The sequence below is a fragment of the Mixophyes fleayi genome, chromosome 4 (assembly GCF_038048845.1).
Source record: "Mixophyes fleayi isolate aMixFle1 chromosome 4, aMixFle1.hap1, whole genome shotgun sequence".
NCBI classification, from domain to species: domain Eukaryota; kingdom Metazoa; phylum Chordata; class Amphibia; order Anura; family Limnodynastidae; genus Mixophyes; species Mixophyes fleayi.
Window position 1 is genome coordinate 169,782,709 of NC_134405.1, and position 15,037 is coordinate 169,797,745.

A 15,037-nucleotide genomic window follows, 5' to 3' on the forward strand; every position below is an offset into this window, starting at 1 on the left:
GTGTCCGGATAAGGAGATCTGAATGAATTCTATCAAGTATCAGATAAACATCTAATAAACAACTACAGGATACGTGAGTACTCACGCTGCAGAGTTTTTAATATTTTTTGAACATTGTTTACTTTTTAACTTTTTATTTTTAAAAATCTTTACCACTTTTTTGGATGATCATCTTCCTACAAAAGATGTTATTCATTTTTAATCAGCATATGTGACATTGATATATTTTTTTTGCATGAGGTAAAAGGCCACATTAGTCTAGGAAGAACATGACTTTTAGGAGAAAATTAGAGTTTTACTTAATGTTCCCAATTCAATTATAACTGTTCACACCAAGTAGCCTCACCGGATTATTTGCGTTACCTAGGAGACTGCAAGCAAGGCACTGATCCTGCCGTATAAGTCCAGCGGTACTGCTATATAAGTTCACTGATCCTGCCACGTGTTGGGCCACGTGTTTGTGCCGCCCACTTGTGTCGCTTAGCTTAGAAATCCAGCTACCTTGGTGCAACCTTTTGGACTAAAAACAATATTGTGAGGTGTGAGGTGTTCAGAATAGACTGGAAATTAGTGGAAATGAATGTTATTGAGGTTAATAATAGTGTAGGAGTGAAAAAAAAATGAAAATAATGGATTTTAGCACTTTTTATGGTTTTTTTTACAAAAAATCAGGACCCAAAACCCGAAATCAGAACCAAAACCTTTCGTGGGGTGTTTTATCAAAACAAATCAGAACCCAAAACCTCAAGCTAATCAGAACCCAAAACCCAAAACACCAAAAGTGGCCGGTGCACACCCTTATTTGAAACCCTGTCTTGATTATAAGTTGAATGATCCAAGTATTGCTATGAAGAAACTAATGAAACTGTATTTACCATGAGAGACAGTGAATGAAGTTGAAATATCACAAAGTTATTTAAAGATTTTCCCAATAAACACATACCCTAAAGTAGATATTCATTCATTTTTATGTAATACAGACTGGTATTATAAGTATAACCATTACAATTTCTTGGCTACTGGTGACGTCACATATATTTATATATATATATATATATATATATATATATATATATAGAATAAATCAAGTGTCACCTATTGATGAGCAACAAATGTCACTGACCATATGGATTAAAAGCAAAGGCATGTTATGTAACAGAAAACCTTAGGTCTCTTTATGACCTTTGCCTCTACTCCTTCTGCTAGATTCTGAGTCAATGGTCCTCTATCGACCCTTTCCTGGTTTTCCGATTTGCAATGGTACTCAAGGATTACCCCTCTTATTTATATGTTCCTTCTATGACTCTGCAACCATACACAGGGGCTCATGCAGAGTTGGACGCACGACTGTTTAATTAGCATAAAATATACTTTTCGCACTGTATACTAAATATTTCTATGCTTACGACTGTATTCAGATTCGTAAGTGTTAAATATGATTTTTTGTTTAGGCCTTATTAAAGTAATTCTATCATTTTCAAATTAGCATTGCCCAAGCGATTGTATTGTGTTTCCGAAGCACAAGCAATTTAGTACAATACAGTACAATATAGCCGATACATGATACCTATTAAAGATGTTACATTAAATCAGGAAAGTATAAAACAAATTACATCTTCCTTATAGGTTTCATTCAGGTTCAATGACTGTAGCCATGCGGTCACATTTCCAGTTTCCAAAAGAAAGAGAGGACAAAAGCCAGCATGCTTGTATATACTTGTCCAGCTAACACTTAGTAAGTTCTTCATTGGTCCGGGGGTTAATGGCATTCATGTTCCTTGCAAGTTATAGGTCAGTTCATTTGATCCTTACAGAGGGTGAGGGGAACATCCCCCACCCTATTGTTCATATGATTTGACTCTGAATGACCAGTTCAAACTGACCCACATAAAAGTATTTAAGAGCATTAATCTCATATTGCTTGTATCTTGCGATCGCTAGATGCGATCGCTATTCCGCCCACACCGGGTTAATGCTGGTGAAATAAGCTTTAATATGAGACCAAACTCTTTATCTTTTAAAACACCTGAACCATAAAAACCTTTACTACAGTATTATATATAAATAAATATCCAATCTAATACATTTTACTAATAAATGAATGTGGATTGGAACCTTTAATAAATATGAAATATATAAATAACCAAAATGTTGTAGTGCGAGTGTGTGCGTATTTTACAGCGTGATATCGCCGTGCCCCGTGTAGCGTGGCATGCTGAGTGCAATCGCACGATAAAACAATATTAACCAATACACTTTGCGTTCTCCCAATTATACGACTTCGACAGTTCTACCCTTTGATAGTATAATAAACTATCACCTTAAAGATGTTATATGCAGGATCTCAGTACCACGTTTCATTGCTCTGTAATGTAAGTCCCCCTTGGTGTATGACCACGCTGTCTGTAGATCTAAACAAGTTCTCATAATAGAGAGTCTTCGAAACAATTTTTTTTCTTTTGCTAAAGACCGTATACCTCTGGAGCTTGGAGATAACCTTTTTATCTGCCCTTCAAGGGTACATTAAAACATGTAATACATTATTTGGAAGGGTACAGAGTACAATAGAACATGTATCAACAATACAGAATACTCTACTACAGTTCATCAAGTTTAACAGGTTCATCCGTCCAACGCATGTCTTTAAGCTCAGAATACATTTAACACTTCATGTGCATCAATAACATCATCCTATGTCTATCAATAATGTCGTATACAATCTCCTTCAGCTTGCGCTAATATACACACTTCTAATAATGTCATCAGTTCTTTTCATCAACACTTGTGGGCGGGCTATTGTCTGTTCGTTCTTCCCAGTCTCCCAATACTCAGGTTTCTTTCTGCGTGAAATAGTGATCGGCTTGCAAAATATTGGGAGACTCCAGACTAAGGGACCTAGGTATTGTACTTTTCCCAGAGTGACCTCCCACCCATAATTCGGGTATCTCAAGAATATTTAGTGGAAAGAGAACTAATCCTACTTTATAATCACTGAGGCACATGAGAGCACGCCCAGCACTATGATTGGTCTAAAACCTTACCCACCCAAGAATGATAATCATTCTCAAGGATGCCTGCTCAAGTCCGAATATTACTGGACTGGCATCGCTGGGTGTACCTCTTTTTTAACTATGTGGTCAACGTACTTACGGGCGTAATGCTACTCAGACAATAGCTCCTCGCACTTTCTCCCTCCGAGGTTTCCAAATTTTCCTTTACCCCTGAATTGAATAGAGTAATTGGCTGGACCGATTATGCTACTAACTTCTCCTTTATCCCCAATTCCTCAATATCATTACCTGAACCAGCCTCTGTCACCTGTCAATAATCAAAAGAATTGACCGTCCTGAAAAGAGAATGTGATGAGAGAAACACAGAACAGGAAAACTACAACTTCATGCTGGACAACTGTCTTAGCCTTTGGCTCAGGTGCTATTAACTGCATTCGAGGCCTCCCAGAACAGATTCATGAGTGCACTTGGACCCTTCTCTGGGTGTTGACTCCTCTGCAGTGGGTGAAATGGGCACCAGTGTGTCTCTGCTACCCTTGAAGTTGTGATGCTGGTAGCCTACACCTGTTAGCTGTCTGTCAAATAACCTGAGCCTAGGAAATTACTGTTCCACAACTTACTCTCCCGATCCAACATTCTGACAGTTAGTGTAACTTTTCAGGAAACAGTGTTTTGAACGTTCTCGGTTGCTGTCTCACTATTTACCTTCCCTCTCAAGGTCTAAACTAGTCTCTCATCCCAAAAGGTGTCAAGAACATTTCAAAAGTCAACAGGTTAAGAGGCAGCCCAGGAGTGATCTTGATAGTGGGGAAGGACTAGTGGCCAAAGCTATCAGTCCCTTCAATCAAGTTTCAACCCTTATTCTATTCAATTTGTTCTAACTAGTACCATTGCTTTATGTTCACACTGGTTTGTGGCTAATCAAAAGTATGTAATTTGTTACCACTACTCATACATTATACATTTATTATCAATAACACGAATGCCCCTATCACCTATTATAACTCTAGGGCTATCACATTGAATAACAAAAGCTTTGACTATGACACAGTAATACATTAGACACATTTCAATAAACCTTTACCCAGATATATTTCCTCAGTACACCAGTGTATACTTGAGAATCCTGCAAGGTGGTAATTGGATGACGTGGATTTTTTTTACCTGGAGAAAAAAACATCAGCAGGAGGGATATGGGATGGCTCTATTGGTATCATCTTCCTGACATTCTCTCAATCCAGACAGGACGTTGCCTTCCTACTAACTTGAGAAAAAATGTCTTGTGCACCCCAATATATTCTTACCAGCTTGCACATACCTTCTGTACCAAGCTGAGCCAGACCATGTGCTGCCTCCGCTAGATCTGGAAGATACACTCTGGGAGCTACTGGTCTACCTTGTCCATCTCTCCAGGGTCCGCCAGACTCCTACCCACATCTCTTCACCTTCCAGACAGTTTATTCTTCAGGCAACACAAATCCTCATATATTAACCAATATGTGTATGCGTGCATGTGTGTGTGTGTTCACATTTTAAAACAATACAACGAAAAACAAAACAAAACATAAATTTGTCAGCTGTCACATAAAACCCTGCTGTCTATTTGACAGCTATGTTCGCCCTAGTGTGACAGCCATGTATAGTCGTGTGTGTAAGTGTGGACTTTACTAGCAGCTACTTCAGTTGGTAACTGTGTCACTGTATAAAGTCCTCTATGTAGTGTCCTACTTATGTGCTGGTAATGCTATAAAAAAGATTTTTCAGTCAACTCAACGTCGCCCCCTAGACTAGAAAAATGCTGAAGACCAATGTATATCAATCGATTTTCCCTCTGCCAACTCACATGCCATTCTCAGTACTTCACATTCAGCTACTTAACTAAGTGAGAAAGGCAAAGAGGTATATTTCTATAACACTGTCTTCAAATATAACAGTATCCAGTACATGCCAGTCTAACAGTGAAAAAATATAAAACACGAAAATTCTACATTTTCTAGGGTTTCACATTATTTTGTATCTTGTGGAAAAAATCCTATTCCAATGTTCTACACAGAGATGCATGTCTGTATGTCAAACCTCCAGCAATCCGTACATCTACCCTTTGTGCATAAATATAAAGGCACACTTTGTACAGGAGGCACGAAACACAAAAAAACAACAAAACAGAAATGCAATCTATAAAACATGAATCGTATTTCCACAACAGAACCTTTCTGCTTAACATTAGCAGCTTCTATACACATAACACCAAACCCCTAACTGTTTCTGTAGCTCATGTCAATCTAGTGTGTATATCCCTGAGTTTGTCTTATGTAAAAAATGTTTTAGCCCCATTAATGAGACTGTGTCTATGTCTTTTCGTATCTAAACAAGAGCAGAGAGAGAGAGAGATACTAGCATAGATGTAAAGAATGAGAAATAAGAAAGCAATGAATAATAGGAATACAAAGCTTTGACTACAAGGGTTTAAAAAACAAACATACATGCAGAAAGGGAGATTTTACAGAAAAAATGACAGCTGGATTGGACTCTATGGGAAAATGGCTGTATTCATTTCACAAATTCCCTTAGCTATTTGCTAAGCTATGACCCCTCCCCATACTTGACCAGGGGGTCTTACATCAATCCAGTGTCGTCCGTCATTTGTTCATTAAGAACTCGGTATCACATTGACTACATACCTTTGCGACGGACTTCCTGACTTATAACAGAGAAATATAAAAAAATGAACTCTTGATGACTCATCTGAGATACATAAAACGATATTTTGGAGCAAAGTATGTACATACTTCATTTTTGGATAATGATTCTCAACAAAACAAATTATCATGAGTCACTGCAGCCTAAAACAAAGAGTGTTCCAATGATCCATTGTTAATTAGTCTTTCAAGAGTAATCTTTCTATTTCTCTATCCCACCCCTTTAAACACTAAGGGCTAGATTTACTAAGCTGCGGGTTTGAAAAAGTGGGGATGTTGCCTATAGCAACCAATCAAATTCTAGCTTTCATTTATTTAGTACCTTCTACAAAATGATGGCTAGAATCAGATTGGTTGCTATAGGCAACATCCCCACTTTTTCAAACCCGCAGCTTAGTAAATCTAGCCCTAAGTCTATATTTCTTCTGTGTACCCTTATCTGTGAGAAGAAAAAACAAGATAGTTATCTTTAAACAACAAACGAAACAAACATTTTCATTCTTTACCATCGGCCAGCGATCAGAAAAGCAAGCATGTGACAACATAAAACAAACAAGCAAAATCAAAACGCTCTGTCTCTTCATTCACTGCAGAATAACTCCTTAGCAACCCTATCTCCAGTCTTTTGTGTATTGCTCTAAGGCTATATAGCCTCATTACACTCAGGGTCAATTAATTAAGACCATTTGTTTTTTTCTAGGATTCCTGAATCTAAGCCATTTCCAATTACACTTCCTTTTCCCTGGCTGTACTTTATGCATGGAATAAAAAAAAGTTTCTTCAGACTGTTTGAAAAACCTGGGGGTAAATGTATCAAGCTGAGAGTTTTCCGGCGGGTTTGAAAAGTGGAGATGTTGCCTATAGCAACCAATCAGATTCTAGCTATCATTTTGTAGAATGTACTAAATAAATGATACCTTAAATCTGATTGGTTTTTCAAACTAGCCGGAAAACTCTCAGCTTGATACATTTACCCCCTGGTCTCTTTTTTTTTTTATTGTAGGGTTATTTTCCTAAATTCAATCACACCCACCATACACAAAAAATAAAAAATATACATTTAAGTTACTCAGCTTTTAAACCTGAATAGTTACACAGATAGTTACATTTGCAATTTTATAAGTTGTTTTTTTTTTTTTAAATTATGTTTTATACTTTCCTGCCTTGCACTCGCTTCTCTTCGCTTAGCAACGCTTACTTCCACTATGCACGCACTTTTCGCCACGCCTACTTTCGCTGTGCACACGCTGCCTTGCCATGTGTTCCCCTCTAGTTGCCACAATTTCAAACAATTATCATGTTCAATTCTCATTTTTGTTGATTTAATCAACCACACTTTATCTCTAACATTATTTAACACCTCTGAGTCAAAACTACCTATGTTTGGGAAAGGTTTCACACACTCCCGGGTCATCTTGACCCATTTGTCGCAGTATGCCGTTGCATACGCACCGTCTTTATTATACATAACATACTTTGCCGAACCAACCGGCCATTCATTAGGCAGCACACAACTGGCCATGACTTCTTGGCCCAGGACGATTTCAACAAGTACGTCCCCTCAACTCCACGCTATTGAGCACAACTGAACAATAACACACGATTGTCAACGTACTCACTGGAGAAACAACCTAACACAACTGGGATCAGACAAGTACCAACTTCGCAATACCCTGCTTTTCCTGGTTTGAGTACTTTACCACTGTTAGCAACCAATATCAATCAAGAATATCAGTGGTTGCAGCGTATTTCCTCCCACATCTCCCAAGTCGCAATCACGGCTGCACTAAATCAACCATGCAGTCCGATCGCACCGCTTACAGATACTAACTATCAGTAAGCTTTGCGATTACTATTAGGAATGCCGCGAAAACCTGTTATTATCGCTTCGAGTATACCTGCCATGTAAACTCTGTGGTGCTTCTTTATCCCCTGCTCTTTGATAGAACAGAACACCACTCACACAAAGGTTTCTTTATATCCTGTTCACACAGAGAACAGAACCTTTGTTGTCAGGTCCTCTTTTTACCGTGCCCCGTCAGATACACCTGAACCAAAGCGCTATCAACTTTTCAACAGTTCCACGCTGCCCTCCCAATACTCAATCACGGCCTTACCATGCGGTCGAATCGCACCGCTCAAACTAATTATCAATACACATTGTGATTAGTATTGGGCGCACATGCAAAAACCTATATTCCGTTACCAGTATACTTTTGTCTTTATGCATAACATTCACATACACACATACAACCTTTTGTTTTCTGTACAGAAAATAGATTTCCCAAACAATGGAAATATTTTTTTTCAGAGGCTTTAACAAGTGATTATACTATACATATATAACAGACTATGAACATGATTGTTTAAACACGTAGTAACAATACCGGAAGTTCACATACTTAATGCAGGAACACATACGCTATGCAATGCAAACAAACCACATTTAATTTGCATTGCACAAGCGATTGTATTGTGTTTCCGAAGCACAAGCAATTTATTTAGCAAAAGCAATTTGTTTAGCAGTTCAATAAATAAGTACAATACAGTACAATATAGCCGATACATGATACCTGTTAAAGATGTTACATTATATCAGGAAAGTATAAAATACCGAATACATTACATCTTCCTTATAGGTTTCATTCAGGTTCAATGACTGTAGCCATGCGGTCACATTTCCAGTTTCCAAAAGAAAGAGAGAGGACAAAAGCCAGCATGCTTATATATACTTGTCCAGCTAACACTTAGTAAGTTCTTCATTGGTCCGGGGGTTAATGGCATTCATGTTCCTTGCAAGTTATAGGTCAGTTCATTTGATCCTTACAGAGGGTGAGGGGAACATCCCCCACCCTATTGTTCCCATGATTTGACTCTGAATGACCAGTTCAAACTGACCCACATAAAAGTATTTAAGAGCATTAATCTCATATTGCTTGTATCTTGCGATCGCTAGATGCGATCGCTATTCCGTCCACACCGGGTTAATGCTGGTGAAATAAGCTTTAATATGAGACCATTTATCTTTTAAAACACCTGAACCATAAAAACCTTTACTACAGTATTATATATAAATAAATATACAACCTAATACATTTTACTAATAAATGAATGTGGATTGGAACCTTTAATAAATATGAAATATTCAAATAACCAAATGTTGTAGTGCGAGTGTCTGCGTATTTTACTGCATGATAGCGCCATGCCCCATGCAGCGTGGCATGCTGAGTGCAATCGCACGATAAAACAATATTAACCAATATACTTTTCGTTCATCCAATTATACGACTTCGACAGCCTCATAAAGCCTTTGTTCAGCCATTTATTGTAACATGAATAGAAATATTATTTGCTAAAAGAGATTATTCATTTTTCTGCTGATTTGCAGTTTTACAAGATGTGAACCCAAGTGAAGCGCTTCCAGATATACTTGACACCACAGGCAAACTTGGATCAGAATTTTAGATCTAACAACTTGGAGGTCGCCACAGATATTTGCTGTCCAGCAGGCTACAAGACAGACAACGGACGTTTCCCAGGACATTGAACCCCAACATCCGCGGTCAGTAGATTTCTACTCGTTGATCTTCCTAGTCTGGGTCACCTCATGTCTGTCTGAGGCACCTGATATGCGAATATGTGAGTCTCAAGAATCATCTGATTAATATAATACAGTACTAACCCAATTTGCTTACTGTAATTGTATTGTTGATTAGATTTTTGAAAGATGAGTGAATTTTGAGTGCATGTGTTGTACCTATTGTATGATGTATAAAGGATAAAAGTCACATAAGACATTGATCAAAGAAGCACATAATGGAATAGAGAGAATTAGAGAGTTACTGTTCTGAACATTAAGTGAATATTTTTAGACACCATCCCCAGAGTTATATCAAAGAAGGGAGATTCTGTAATCTGCCCAAAGTGTAGAAGAATTCCAAAGACCTTCGTCCGAGATACAGTCAAAAAAACTATTTTGCACGGACATCCAGTACAAGGAGTCCACAGAACGGGACCTCCACTGCAAGAGCCCACAGAAACTAGATAAGAGTCCAGATTTGGACTCAACAGAATACTGTCAATATGGGAAATATAGATAGTATGGGAAAAACAGATAGATGATAGCAGCTCCCTCATAGATATGATTTTAGAGAAATGGGGGAGTAGAAGGTCTGCAGGGAGTTTTTCAAGAAAGCGGGGATAGCCAATGAAGGAATTGATATGTGTCGATGGAGAAACAAAGGTGTTGCAAGTGGTAATGTGACAAGAACAAAGGGGTATTGAGATCAAACCCCAAGAGATTGTTTGAGGTGGCACAGAAAAGTTAAGAGATCTGGATATGTGGATATGCTAAATGCATCAGAAGCTAAATGATATAATGACTAAAATAATGAATCAAGTAAGTTGTGTACTAAAAATGTATGTTTGATGCTGCTCAGCTGACAGAGTGAAATGTGCCCCTCCCTTATTCTGTGTAAAAAATTTCAGTGTGTTGAGATAAGAAGCACTCAGTTTTTTGTTATCTGACAATGTATGTAAAATTGATAAAATATGTCTAGTGCTGAGTGATAATAATGTTGAAGCTAACTTGTATTTAGTCTAATGCTAGGACTTGTAGTTCCACAGCAGTAGGCTGGAAGATATCAGCTAATTTTTCTCTCTGTGTATGCTCCGTCTTACTGCGTGTGAGGGAGATCCGTCATAAGTTCACGCTGTTTGTTCTCTATCTTAGTGCTCTGGAAGGGAGAGGTGTGATTTAGTTTGAATCACAATGTTTGTCTGTCTTTACTGTTTTAAAAGATACATGTTTCAAGTAGGGATGTGCACCGGCCACTTTTGGTGTCTCGTGTTTTGGGTTCGGATTTGCTTAATGTTTTGGGTTCGGATTTGTTTCGCAAAACACCTGTCGAAAGGTTTTGGTTCGGATTTAAGGTTTTGGATTCGGATTTATTTCGAAAAAAGCATAGAAAGTTCCAAAATCAAGTTTTTGGGCTTATTTTCACTCCTACGCTATTATTAACCTCAAAACCATTCAATAACAATCATTTCCACTAATTTCCAGTCTATTCTGAACACCCTCACACCTCACAATATTGTTTTTAGCCCAAAACGTTTCACCGAGGTAGCTTTCTGGACTGCATAGTGGAGTGGTCCCGGTACCCAATTTGGTACCGGGGCCACAATATATCACCCTCAACTGGTCTCAATTCCACCAAAAAAGTATCTGGACTGCGTAGTGGAGTGGTCCCCACAATATAATAAAAAATCCCTCAACTGGTCTGAATTCCACCAAAAAAGTATCTGGACTGATTAGTGAAGTGGTCCCCACAATATAATAAAAAATCCCTCAACTGGTCTGAATTCCACCAAAAAAGTATCTGGACTGCGTAGTGGAGTGGTCCCCACAATATAATAAAAAAAAAACAATTGTTCTGAATTCCACCAAACAAGTATCTGGACTGCGTAGTGGAGTGGTCCCGGTACCCAATTTGGTACCAGTGCCACAATATAATAATAAAACCCTCAACTGGTCTGAATTCCAGTGCACAGATGGCGGACACACGGGATGGACGTCTAAAACCAACATAGCAGTTAAGGGCGCAGTTCCTCTTTTTTGTGACTGCACAAACAATTAACGTAGTAATAGAAATGAGTTTTGTTTTTTTTTTTAAATATAGAAAGAAAGAAGGTAGTACTAGAAATGGCAGTTATTTTATTTTTTTTAAATAGAGAAAGAAAGAAGGTAGTAATAGAAATGGCAGTAATTCGAATCCCCAGGAGAGTCTAAGTGGTGTGAGCCACAGAGAGATTATTTCCCTCAGTTTCTCTAACAGGTTGTCAATGTTGTGCCTCTTCTTAAAACCTGTGATACATAACTACACACACTCGGCAAAGCTTTTACAAATTATCTGCGGCACAGGAGAGTACCACTGGACTGTACTTTAATAGCAGTACCTATTATTTTTGGGTACAGCAACAGTGAATGATCGTAGTTAGACTTTTAAATAGCAGTACAAGCTAAATTTTTTACAATTTTGTAATATTTTTTTCTAATTATTTTTGGAAAAAAATTTAATATTTTTTTTTAAATTAATTTTTTATAATTTTTTTTTATAAATTTAAATTTGTTTTTTGAGAACTTTTGGATAACTTGGAAATCACAATACCCTTAGCAGAACAGACCACATGACACAGGAAATACAGAAAGAAAGGTAGCAATAGAAATGGCAGTTCCTCTTTTTTGGAACTGCACAAACAGTGATGAAAATGAAGGTGGAGCTGGTGGCATGTCACAGTCCTCTTCAGAGGACAATCTCCTGACCAGCAGGTCTTTGCACCGCTGTAGACTTGTGTCCGCCGGAAACAGAGACACAGCATACGCTTTAAACCGAGGATCGAGAACGGTGGCCAGAATGTATTCCTCTGACTTTAAAAGACTGACCACCCTCGGATTATGGCAAAGCGTACGAAGGGCTTCATCCACAAGAGCTACATGCTTGGTGGAATCGCAATGGTGTACCAGCTCCTCCCTCACTTTCTCCAGCTGCTTCTGCAAAAGCCTGATCAGGGGAATCACCTGACTCAAGCTGGCAGTGTCGGAACTGACTTCTCGTGTGGCAAGTTCAAATGGCTGCAGAACCTTGCACAACACGGAAATCATTCTCCAGTGCGCATGACTCAGGCGCATCCCCACTCCTTTTCCTATGTCGTAGGTGGCTGTGTAGGCTTGAATGGCCTTTTGATGTTTCTCCATCCTCTGCAGCATATAGAGGGTGGAGTTCTAGCACGTCACTACCTCTTGTTAATTTAGATTGCAAGGCTTGTAAATACTTTGAAGATAAAAAAAAGCAGGCTGCACAGACTGTGGAGCTAGAAAGTGAAATTAAATGGACCACGTTACTTTGGTGGCTATCTACGCCCCCCCGCCCTACACTTGTAGTTGAATATAAAAAAAGCAGCCTGCATAGACTGTAGAACTAGAAATTCAAATATACAAAGAAATGGACAAAGGCAGTTTGGTATCTGTCTGCATCAGATCCCCTCTCCACTAGGAGTAAAATAGAAAACTATTCAGCCGTTATATAATCTAGAATATAAATAGAAATTGAGAAAGGCAATTTGGTATCTGTCTGCATCATAATCATCAACATCCTCCTCAGCGCCAGCTACATCAATATCCTCCTCCCGGTGTACAACATTCACACCTTCATTAGCCAAATCTGTAACTGGACTGTGGGTGATCCTTCCAGCATATGAAGAGGGCGTGCTGCAAATGGTGGAAGGAGCCACCTCTTCCCATACAGTGATGGGAAGGTCAGACTTCGCAACCACCAACACCCTTGGACTCGCCTTGGGGATTTGTGATAATTTCTCTTTAGAAGGCAGAGTTGTTTGCTGTGTTGTTGCTGACAGCATAACTCTCTTAAATTATTTGTAGGGGGGGGAGGAGGGCTTAGTTCCTTGGGTGAAGCTGAACCACTAGTCATTAAACACGGGCCAGGGCCTAATCCGTTCCTTGCCACTGCGTGTCGTAAATGGCATATTGGCAACTTTACGTTTCTCCTCAGATGATTTTAAGTTTCTCTTTTTGCTACTTTTACTGAACTTGGGCTTTTTGGATTTTACATGCCCTGTACTAGGAGATTGGGCATCGGGCTTGCCAGACGACGTTGATGGCATTTCATCGTCTATGTCATGACTAGTGGCAGCAGCTTCAGCATTAGAAGGAAGTGGGTCTTGATCTTTCCCTACTTTATCCTCCACATTTTTGTTCTGCATTATATGTAGCACAAGAGAGTGTACCCCGAAGCCACACACACTCAGCAAAGCCTTTAAAAATTATATGCGGCACAGGAGAGTACCACTGGACTGGAGTTATACAGCAGTACCACTGGACTTATACTGCAGAATCAGTGAAATTTGTAATATGGCAGTGACAACAATGGACTTATACTGCAGAATGAGTGAACTTTGTAATATTGCAGTACCACTGGACTTATATTGCAGAATGAGTGAACTTTGTAATATTGCAGTAACAATGGACTTATACTGCAGAATGAGTGAACTTTGTAATATTGCAGTACCACTGGACTTATACTGCAGAATGAGTGAACTTTGTAATATTGCAGTACCAATGGACTTCTACTGCAGAATGAGTGAACTTTGTAATATTGCAGTATCACTGGACTTATACTGCAGAATGAGTGAACTTTGTAATATTGCAGTACCAATGGACTTATACTGCAGAATGAGTGAACTTTGTAATATAGCAGTACCACTAGACTTATACTGCTGAATTAGTGAACTTTGTAATATAGCAGTACCAATGGACTTATACTGCAGGATTGTTTTGGGATATTTTTTTTTTTTTATAATTACTTTTTTTGTAATTTTTTTATAACTTTTTTTGAATTTTTTTATAATTTGGGAATAATGGGGAAATAACAATGCCCTTAGAAGGACAGAGCACAGGACACAGCACCACTGGACTGAACAGGACACAGCACAGGACCCAGCAGCACCACTGAACTCAGAAGGACAGAGCACAGGACACAGCACCACTGGACTGAACAGGACACAGCACAGGACCCAGCAGCACCACTGAACTCAGAAGGACAGAGCACAGGACACAGCACCACTGGACTGAGCAGAACACAGAGCACAGCACAGAACTGAACAGCACGAGATGTAGCAGGACAGAGGACCACCTAACACACCCTCCCCTCTACCCTGATCAATGCCCGAGTGAAGATGGCGGCGACTAGCGGGGAATTTATAGGATCCGAGTATCGCGAGATCCGACAGCGGGATTATGACTCAGAGCCTCGGTTTCAGTTTTGCAATTGGCGGGAATACCCGGATCTGTCTCGGATCCGTCTCGGATCCGCAACATTCGGGTGGGCTCGGATTTCAGAAATCCGAGTGCACTCATCTCTAGTTTCAAGGTTGAAAAAGTTGTACATTTTGTAAATATAATGCATTGCTTAATTGTAAGCTTTTGAAGAGATGCAAAAGAAGTTTTAAAATCTTTGGTCCGTCACTGCACGAATCAGTGGACGGACAAGATTTTAAATAATCTAGATCGTGTCAGAAGAAAACTGGCTGAGGTTCAACATGCCCTTTCTGTATCTGAACAAAATAATTTTGTTTCTGAAGTTGAGAAAAATAGCTTGCTCAGTAACGAAATTGAGAACTGTGGGAGTGAGCATTTACATGCAGATATTACAAGCTGTTTTTATCTGTGTGAAAATGGTGCTGATAAATGTTCTCAGAAATCAGGAGGGTTTGTTGTTATGCCTTTAAAGAAATGTTATGAAATAAAATGTC

At 39.0% G+C, this 15,037-nt stretch overlaps 1 protein-coding gene across 5 annotated transcripts in view; it reads right to left on the reverse strand.

The window, feature by feature from the left end:
- Positions 1–15,037, reverse strand: part of REDIC1 (regulator of DNA class I crossover intermediates 1) — a 176,476-nt gene that overhangs the window by 120,452 nt on the left and 40,987 nt on the right. The window contains exon 1 of one of the 5 annotated variants that reach the window (XR_012691322.1): positions 364–515. The exons of the other annotated variants lie outside the window; for them this stretch is intronic. The gene's annotated coding sequence lies outside the window, so the exon portion shown is untranslated. Of the gene's footprint in view, positions 1–363; positions 516–15,037 lie in introns of those variants that run through there. 5 annotated transcript variants of the gene reach the window in all.